An 11,039-nucleotide genomic window follows, 5' to 3' on the forward strand; every position below is an offset into this window, starting at 1 on the left:
TGCACGAGTGGCACGAAGCTAGACCAACGGGTGCCTTGTCACCGCTGGACACGACAGTCCTCGACGAAACGAAGAAGACGACTACGAGATCGAAGGCGATGCAATTGAACGGTCCGACATCGAAACAAGCACAGATTCATTCCAGGAGACACACCTTTCCGGCAGTAACGACATCGAAATCGACGCCTTCGGTGACCGCGCCAAAACGATACGATCGCCTCGCCGTATCAAGTCGTAGGAGATCATCGACGGGTGGTGATTTGCAAGTCCGCTCAAAATATTTGGAACCAATCTATGAGATTTCACCAAGATTCTCGCGCAGAGATCCCAAATCTTAACCAAACATCAAGAAAAATTGTGCTGTGGCGAACAGACATGAGAATACACACATGTCCGTTGCAGAAACTGTACAGGTGGAATACACGTATTTAAGTTATTACTTGATTAATTATGATGCGCAATCACTTTTTTTCCCACAGGACGATCCCTTTGTGATCGACATAACTTGTTCAAAAAAAAAAGATTACTTGAACAGATGAAATCGTTTGTTTGTATAGATTATATGTAATAGTATATAGGGCCTACATTGTAAACGTGTTGTTATTATCAATTGCTGAAAGAAAGGGAACATAACTGTGTGTATGCTACTTGTTGAGACCAATGTCCAAGATAGAAAAGGATTACTTTTTGTGATATTGAATTACGTCTCTCAGTTCTGGCGTCTTTTCGTTTTTGTTTTTGTTTGTTTGTTGTTTGTTTGTTTGTTTGTTTTTGGTTGTTTGTTTTTTTTTTTGGTAATTTTTCATGTGATTATTGAAGCCTTTCGTGTTTTGATTTTCAAAACACAATATACCGGGCATATTTTATGTATAGTATGAGGACCTTACCGCATGCTTACAGTCACACACTTACGGTTATTTCCATTCTGTAAACATGTCAGCGACAGGTTTACTGCACCCGATTTTATATTACAGTGAAGAAGGAAAAAATGGAAGGGAAGCAAGGTATAAAATGAAGGAACAGATATCAACTCACTGAATAACCGGTAAAAGACCAAGTAGGCTCTAGATGTAATCTTATCACCCTAATGACTGCGAGTACAAATCTGGTTTCTCGCTTCATCACACTTATGTTATGTTTGTTTGTTTGTTTGTTTGCTTTTATTTCTGCATTCAATCAAATGCAATTTGAATGCAAACTTCAAAAAGTACAAAGACAAAGAATAACAAGTGCAGTGAAATAAATCGATAACAGTACATAAATAGATTCACATAGGTGATTGCATTGAGCAATGTTGATACACAGAAACATGAAATAAAATATACAGTATTTTTCAGTAAACAACAGAGATAATTGAATGCAGGAGACCACCATCATAAGCGATTAAGCTTGAAATGGATGGAGGCCTCATAAAATGACTATCCAACGACATAACTCTCTTGGAGGAAGGTGATCAGGTGAGTGCAGTGCAGTTGCAGGTGAGAGTGCAAGATGCAGTTGAAGGAAGAAAATAGAGATTGACAATAAGATGACAATCTATACTATAAATATTTGTTAGCTCAATTGGTTTGGAGAATATAATTGTATCAAATATCGTTTAATTGAAGCTTTCAAAGAATAAATACTTGAACAAGACTTTATATTATCCGGGAGATTATTCCAAATATCCGGACCCGAATATCTTATAGATTTATGTGTCACTAATAATTTGGGATTCAAAAGGTGGAAATTTCTACATATACGAGTAGGGTACGAATGGACAGAAGTATTGAACCTAAACATGTTATCAAACGATGATGGAAGTTGATGATGTATATATTTGAACATAATTACTGCTACTTGAATAATATTCAAATCAAAAACCTTCAATGTTTTAAGCTCATGAAATAAAGAATCAGTTAAGTGCTTTGCACATAAGTTAAGTGCTTTGCACATAGAAAAAAAATGTTCGCTTTAAATAATGATAACTGGGGCCTGTTTTATAAAGAATGATCGTAAAATTGATGCTACGATTGATGCGATTAAAAACAAAGCTCGATCTAGCGTGAATATCTTTATGAAACAGTCTTACAACCAAGATTGATCTTACGATATACAGTATTCGCTGAGATATGCCAAATAAATCGAGCGTAAAATCAATCATAACTCTTTATGAAACAGGCCCCTGTATTATTTCGCGGGGTACGTTAAGTTGAGATACTGTTATAGCTCAGTGGATAAAAACACGGACCATCATATTAGAGAGCTTTAGATCTGCAACGCGAACGCTAATGACGACGCTAATGGGCCAGTCACAAATCAGTTGCGATGCGTCGGCGATGGGTAAAACCCGGGAAATTTTAACAAAATCTTGAGACAGATCTCACGATTTTGCAGGCGTCGGAGGCGCTCTCCGGACGCCTGCGACTTGTCGCAGATTTTTTAGGCATCGCCACACCCGTCGCGGTCCCTAACTTTGAACTTAAAATTGCAAGATTGCTCGCAAGATTTTTCACCCATTTTTGGCATCCCAGACACAATATCCGATGACCTATACGATGCCCTCCGATTAATCGGAGGCGTCCTCCGAATAATCTGAGACTAGTCGCAAGATTCTGTGTGGGATTGGAAATTCAGGTTGAGATTCAATGTCTGCGAGTAGTCTCCGGCGCCCTCCGACTGAATCGGAGGCGCCCTGCGACGATTCGTACGCTTTCTGTGATCGTCTCCGACGATTCGTACGGTGGCCCTCAACTCTGCAACACGGCCCACACGGAGCCTCTGGGGCGGAATCAGCGCCAGCTTCTCTGCAGAGTTGAAGTGACTGTTCTATGTACAAGCAGATGAGGGATACCACGCTATAGTGTACAGGGAGAAATACAGATGACCGAGGTCAGAAAACCCTCCTTTTCCCCCACATATACCCAGGGGAAAAAAATTAAAAGAAAAGACGATCGCAGATATCGTCTCGTCTCCGATCGCCTCCGATGGCATCGGAGGCGATCGGAGGCTAATCCCACGATTTTTCGACAAAACCGGGTCAAAATCCTTGAAAAAATCTCAGACAATGTGACTGCTCCACTTTTATTAGGAATATTGCTAGGATTGTTCAAGGATTCTTTATTTTCTACGACGACCCCCGGCCAAAACTAACCCCCGACAGATCGCCGACATTGTGACTGGGCCATAATTTGGCCCCAAATGATGTTCTGCACATGCGGAGACAGCTGTTGCTTCCTATGTCGGGAGGCTGAGTCGTCTTAGCGTTCGCGTCGCAGATCTATAGATCTTTAGCGTCCTTCGGAGGGGACTTCAAGCCATAGGGCCCGTGGTTGCTAGTTTACAATCATCTATTGCTTCCAGACGTAAAATAAATCAATTCAATTTGATTCAGTTCAAACTTGTAATACATGAACATGATTGTAATGCAGTTCTCTCCTCAAGCCAAAGGCAAGAACATTCAGTGCTATACAGGCAGAGTGAGGACCTGGGGGCATTTCATGAAGCATTTTGTCCGACAAAGTTGTCGGACAAATTTGCTCTCTGCCAATCAGATGCAAGAATTTCAGTAGCTTGTAACAGTTTGTCAGAAAAAATATCCGACCAAAACGCTTCATGAAATGCCCCTCTGTTATCATTACTTCTGTGAAAACATGTTAAAGATCGCTTCAAAATCCTGTGGCACCTTTTAAAACTAAGCAAGGATTAAATTCACTATTTCTTTTTTATCCATATGAAGTGATCATCTACAGTATGAATAGATACCTAAGTTTACCATAAATGTCAATAAGATATAATTGAAAAAGAATTTTTTTTTCTCTGAGGTAATCAAGTATTGAAAAAGAATACTTTTCTCTGAGGTATAGAACCAAGTAATCAAGTAAAATTTCTTGGGTTTCTTCTTGTAGCACAATGCTGTACTAGTTTTCGATGTTTCCTGTTGGTAGGATGTAAGTTTTAAAGATCCACTGTACTCCCTGTTATCGCTGGAGGTTGTGTTCATCCAGAAACAATCAAATAATGCGATGCCAAATGCCTTTTTTTTTGGGGGGGGGGGTCTAAAAGTTAGATCCTGTTAAGTAACAGCTTCAATATTCTAAGGATATATTTGGCTCCTGTTAGCCGTGTTGATAAAGAAGATATTTATTTTTTTTCTAGATAGAATCACAACATACTGTTCGATTTTTTTTTTTTTGGGGGGGGGGTGAGGGGAAATCATGATGCATTTGAGGAAAAAGTACTATACTAGCTGTAGTCTCGCATCATAGAATACGTCTTATTTCATTTTACCATATCACGATTGTGAAAAGTTGATAAGATATATTTTACTAGAGTAACAAATCAATTTGCATGTGCATTCATTTCAGGCGTTCCTAAGATTAAAGCATTCACAAAACACAAAATGAAATCTCGTTCTTTGATAGTAACTGTGTACGTGAAACGATAAGTGAAACGATACAATGTACTTTATCTTTCCCTGTTTGTAATATTGTTTTGTATTAAATCCAAAATGACGCTAATTAAGTTTAATTACAATACAGGCTAAATAACATGTATGAAATTTCTGACGTGACTCAACCTGATTTTTTTTTTTTTACGGTCACACTAGGTTAGGAAACGTTTGTGTGTGTGTGTGTGTGTGTGTGTGTGTGTGTGTGTGTGTGTGTGTGTGTGTGTGTGTAAAAACATTGTATCATATTTCATACCGATATTTATGTGCCATGTGTGAGGTTTGATGCTGTGCGTTTTCATGATGAAAACAAATCACGAAATACTTTCTTTTTTTGCATGTCAGAGATAATGTACATACATGTAGGCCTATACCAGTCTTTGTATACTGTAAACATTGCATTTGATAAGAGGAGTTTTTTTTTTTTTTTTCATATCATGCTTATTATATTATAGAAACCTTTAAGGTTTGTTTAATCATGTTAAGAAAATTCTAAATTGTACTTCTAAGGAAACCCGATTAACTTCCACAAAGCAAGCCCTCCTTGATTCGTTGCGCCCACATTCATAGTGACACATCCCCAGGACACATCTCGAAAGAAGGGCATTACATTTTCACCTTCCAGGGGGGGGGGGGGGGGCATTTCATGAAGCATTTTGTCCGACAACTTTGTCGGATAGAATTGCTGTAAACCAATCACATGCAAGGATTTCTGTAGCTTTTGAAAGTTTGTCAGACGAAATATCTGACGAAACTCTTCATGAAATGCCCTCCAGTAGTCTACCTCTATTCACTAATTCTCCTGAAGAGAAGTGTAATGAGCCAGAGCGAGCTGAAGGTGGAAAGGTTTTATTGTAAACATTACCGAGAGATGGCGCTATCATAGCTGTCGGATGTCAGGACTGGCGATAAAAATCTAATGTTGTAAACAGTGTATGCGTACAATCACGAGAAGAGAGGGACTGTCAGCGGGAGAGACAGACAGACAGACAGACAGACAGACAGACAGAAAGACAGACGGACACAGACGGACAGAAAGAGAGAGGACAAAGGGAGGGAACATACATTATTATAATGATCAAATGCATTTGTCAAATGTGTGCCAGGATAATATTCTGCAGAGACTTTCTGTAAGAAAGATGACATTGATGCTGAAGAATGTGAAGAGCGAATGTTTCCACTTATTGCAGACATGCCATGTGTGACCGATACACAGCATAAAATGTTAATGTGTGTCTCCAAAGAAGCACTCTTTCTCTCTCTTTATACACACATACATACATACATGCACACACACACTCACTTATGAAGAAACAAACTGGTAATGCATTTTTGGCCAATAAAGCACAAGTTTATTCGACTCAAATTTTCGGCGTCCTACGCCCAAAAATATGCATTACCAGTTTGTTTCTTCAGTTCTTCGTGGAGCCAACACGTGAAATCTCAAGATATATGTATATGTGTATGTATATATACATGGCTCGACACTAACTTTTTTGTTTGGTGGCCCGATGGGGCCACCAAAATCCTAAATTTCAAATTTTTGGTGGCCTGAGAGAAAAATTTGGTGTCCCGAAAAAAAAACCCAATAAAAAACATTAGAAGTCCTTTTTTTTTTTAATGAGTCAAATATTTAAGTTTTATGATAGTAAGAATTAGAAGTTGGACATCTACTCATAAATAAACTTCAACAAACTCGCAACACTCACTCTCAGGCACTCATTCAGTTCTTTTCATCCATCCTTTAAACAAATTTAACTGCTAATTTCCGGAGCAAAAAGTTACGAATCTATTGACATACTTTTCAAAAAATTTTGGTGGCCCGAGGCGGGCCACCAAATTTGCCCTTTTTTGAAATTTGGTGGCCCGACTTTCATTTCTGGTGGCCCCGGGCCACCGGGCCACCGTTAGTGTCAAGCCCTGATATATATATATATATATATATATACACACACACACACACACACATATGCACATATACATACCCTGTATACTTATATTATATACATACATAATCAATTATTTATACACAAAGACATAAACACACAAACGCACACACACACCACACACACACTTGCTCACTCCCATTCTCCTATATCTTTCTTTCTCTTTCTCCTCATCTTCGTTCTCTCCCACCTCCTTTTCTGTAACTATACTAATAACATATCTAAGATTCATTCAAATAAGCATGAAGCATGATTTTTATTTTCACCCGATATCAAAAATCACACGCACACGTACACAAATTAGTGTGCTAACATCTGAGGGCAGGTACATTAAAGTTCCTGAGGTGATACACAACATTCAATCGAGATAGCATGATTATGACATTTAGAAATAGAATCGATACTCGGATACCACAACAGGCAGGAACATGCCTAGAGAAGGATAAACTACCACACTTAAAGTACTAGAGTAAACAATTTACCTTGTCATATGTGATGTGCTAAATTAAGTGTACAAGAATTGTTATACTTATAAAAAATATTCCAAAATACCGTAGAGTTATTTCAAAATACCATAGTCCTCCTTGAATACAAATGCCCTCCTGTTATAATGAACACAGTTATAATGAAATTCAAATTGTAATGAGGTAAAAATTGAGACCACAACCTTACCCACTCAATGTATTTTTATTATTCATTTGTTTGGTTATAACAAAATTTTGATATAACGAAAAAAAACTGCTGGTTCCGCAGACTTCTTTATAACTCGAGTCCACTGTAATAATGATAGCCAATAATAACAATAATAATAATAATAATAATAATAATAATAATAATAATAATAATAATAATAATAATAATAATAATAATAATAATAATAATAATAATACTAATAATACTAATAATGATAATAATGATAATAATAATAATAATAATAATAATAATAATAATAATAATAATAATAATAATAACATATTTATAATAAGAATGATGATAATTTATCACAAATGTATAATGAAAAGCCTTTGAAAAATATACATATTACATAGTCATACTGCAAGGAAAATATCTAAGACAAAACTTCAGATGTGAGATCATGGTCTCCTGTGATAAATGTTTTTGAGAATCTGCTGAGTTGCAACATTTGTTATCTCCTCTCTGTAATTAGAATCCATGAAATATATACACCTACCTACCTACCAAATAAAATTAAAATGCCATGTCACATATTCCACAATGATGAGTATTTCTACTGGCCACTCTTCTAAGCCTGCCTAATTCGAATAAATGCCCATTCACTCACCTCATATAAAGACAAATTGAAATTCGAGTGCAGATCAACGACTAAACTCCAAGGGTGGTATTCTGAAAATCTTCCTAAGTTTCGTCCTAAGTTTCTTCCCAAGTCAGAAACTTAGGAAGTGCCTAGGAAAGACAGAATTGGTATTCTGAAATTTCTTTCTAGGAACTTCTTAATGCAAATTAGGCCATTCTTGTCCCCACCCATGTCCTTTCTTGAGCCAATACAAAATGCTGTATCATAAAGAACCAACCAATGACAATCGTGTATTATTATATGACACAGGGTTGAATACAGGTGTGCACAGCATGTCCCCTTTCTCATGCCCATTTCGCTTATCAAAAAAGTACATGATGTGTGCAGTGAATGACAAGTGCCTATCACAATGTTTTGCAGCTTGCTATATCTGAACAACATACTTAGGACAGGGGTGTAGCTTTCCTAAATATCTTAATAGAATTCTTTCCTACATGCATTCCAGAATACCAACTTCTTCCTAAGTCAGAAATTTGCATATCTCATCCTCACTAGCATATCTTCCTAAATTTTTTCCTAGGTTTACGGAAAAAAAAAAGTTAGGAAGACACTTAGGAAGAAACTTAGGAAGACTTCACGAATACCACTTAGGAAAAAATCCTGACTTAGGGAGAATTTTCTTCCTAGAAAGAAATTCAGGATACCACCCCAAGGGGGGGGGGGGGGGGATTAATACTGTATTTTGCATTCTGCATAATGTGGAAACCTCTTTGACACGATTGCATAACTGAAACCTGGTCTTCCTGACAAGGTAACTACGATACCATTTTTTCCCTGCATTTTGTAGCATATATGATGCTTGAATGTAATTTTGCATACACACATGTAAAAGAGACAAACTTACACAAAACTTACATCCATGCAAGTGCACTGTAAATCATAACTAGAAATGTCGCTACGGCGACTGATGCCTCCGCCATAATGCATGATTCTCCCAATAGGTGTATAGTACAATGTCTTGACAATGTGTGATGACAGTTTCACATAACTGGCAAAATATCGAAATAACAGGTTTGTCAGAAATATCTTGAATGTTCACTTTCCACGAACTGGTTTTGCTATAATTGTCTATTAAAGAGTGCAGGTACACATATTTGGGGAATTGAAAATTTTCACTTGACTTCTGACCGACCTTATTATAAGTTTATGCATTGAGTATAATTTTCAAGGTATGAAGAAAGAGTGTAATTACAGTACAAAATATTTTTTTTTTAATTTAAACCTGACCTTTGACCCTTAACCTTTGACCTTTGACCTTCTGGCTGGAAATTTCCAAGAGAATCTCCATCAAGTAATACATGTACATATATTAAACACTTTTAAAACTAATAATGCAATCATTGCATATACTAGTATACATGTATGAGGGAAATACAGTAGTACCAACATTTTGAGGAGTTGACCTTGACCTTTGAACCCCTGACTATTGACCCATGACCCCTAAATTCCCTAGATAATCCCTGCCAGTCAGTACATGCAGATGTACCATGTTCCATGAAGATACATTGAACCATTTGCGAGAAAAGTGATATTGCAACATTTTCACCTAACCTTTGACCTTTTGACCTTTGACCTTATGACATGAAACTCTCTCTGGAGAATCCTTACGCAGTAGTACATGTCTACACTAAGTTTCAAGAAAATAACTGCGGGCATTGCATAGATATGGGGGAAATAGCAACATTTTTAGCATTTGACCTTGACCTTTTGACCTTTGACCTCTTGTCAATGTCACTAGAATCTACTCAACTAATTGTCCCATCATACATCATCCTTGGACCAAGTTTGGTGAAAGCTGCTTCATCCAGTTTTGAGTTATCACATAAACAGATAAATTTTAGGATTTGACCTTGATCTTTGACCTTTGACCTCTGTCCGATTTCACTGAAAAACTAATCAAGTAATTGTCCCATCATACATCATCCTCCAACAAAGTTTGGTGAAATTTGCTCCTTACAGTCTTGAGTTATCGCGTAAACGGATACAATTTCATGATTTGACCTTGACCTTTGACCTTTGACCTTCAGCCGATTTCAACCAAAATCTTATCAAATCGTTGCCCCATCATACTTCATACTTGGACCAAGTTTGGTAAAATTCCAGTAAATATTACTCAAGTTATCGCGTAAACGAAAGGGGACGGACGTACGGACGTACGGACGTACGGACGTACGGACGTACAGACGTACGGACGTACGTACGGACGGACGGACAACCCGAAAACATAATGCCTCCGGCACCACTTCGTGGCGGAGGCATAAAAAGCAACATAATTTGAATACATGTACCTCTGTGCCTAATGGGAAGGGGAAAATTTGTGATTTGTATGTGTGTATGTCTTATGTAATTTGTCTGAAACACGTTCAGGCATATCTGAATGATAACCTTACTCAATCTTCACAGACATGGAAACAGCAGTATGCTTCCTATTTCGGTAAAGTTCTGCAACGACACTACGTTCCTTTTTTTGATACACTTTTCATCTCTTCAGAAAATGATGAAATAATCACATCAACAACAGAACAAAAGTGACCTTCCTTAAACAAAATAAGTAATCACAGACTTATAGATTTGGGACAACATTATAAGTTATTGCAAACTTTAAAAATGCATACATGCACTTGACAGACACATGATTCACTTACTTGAAAATGAACATGTCACTGGAAACTTACATTAGATGACATACTGTAAAAGACAAAAGGATTATAGATAAGATTTCAATATACAGTATCATTTGATAACCCACACACAGTTTTAAACTAAAATTCCATGGACAGTACATATGACAACATAACACAAATACATAAATCTTCCTGGAAGACATGCCTGTATATATTATTTAATAACACAAACATAGTTGAAATTTAATTTTGATGGATATTGCAAGAACATGTCTAAAAAAATAGTAATAAGATGCATATTTTTTTTTACATAGACACACATAGCATTTAAAACAAAAAACAAAACAAAAACAAAACTTGCATTTCACAAAATTGCCAGTAAACCTCATTTACTCTCACAGTAAAAATGCACCCTCCTTAAAGAAAAGAAGAGGATTTGAATAGGTCTCTTTTTCCATTCTCAATCATTCCATCACTTTGTAGTGTTCAACCAAGCTCTTATCAAGGAACTGAGTAGTCTAGTCTAGTCTTTGTACTAAAACTATTGCCATCAGACATATGTATGTACAGTGCACTCTCGTTATGACGAACACAGTTATAACAAAATACCAGTTACAATGAAATAAAAATTCAGGCCGCGGCATCCAATGCTTTTTTACTGTTTATTTGTTCGGTTATAACAAAATTTTGATATAACGAAAGAA

The sequence above is a fragment of the Diadema setosum genome, chromosome 1 (genome assembly GCF_964275005.1).
Source record: "Diadema setosum chromosome 1, eeDiaSeto1, whole genome shotgun sequence".
Taxonomy (NCBI): Eukaryota; Metazoa; Echinodermata; class Echinoidea; order Diadematoida; family Diadematidae; genus Diadema; species Diadema setosum.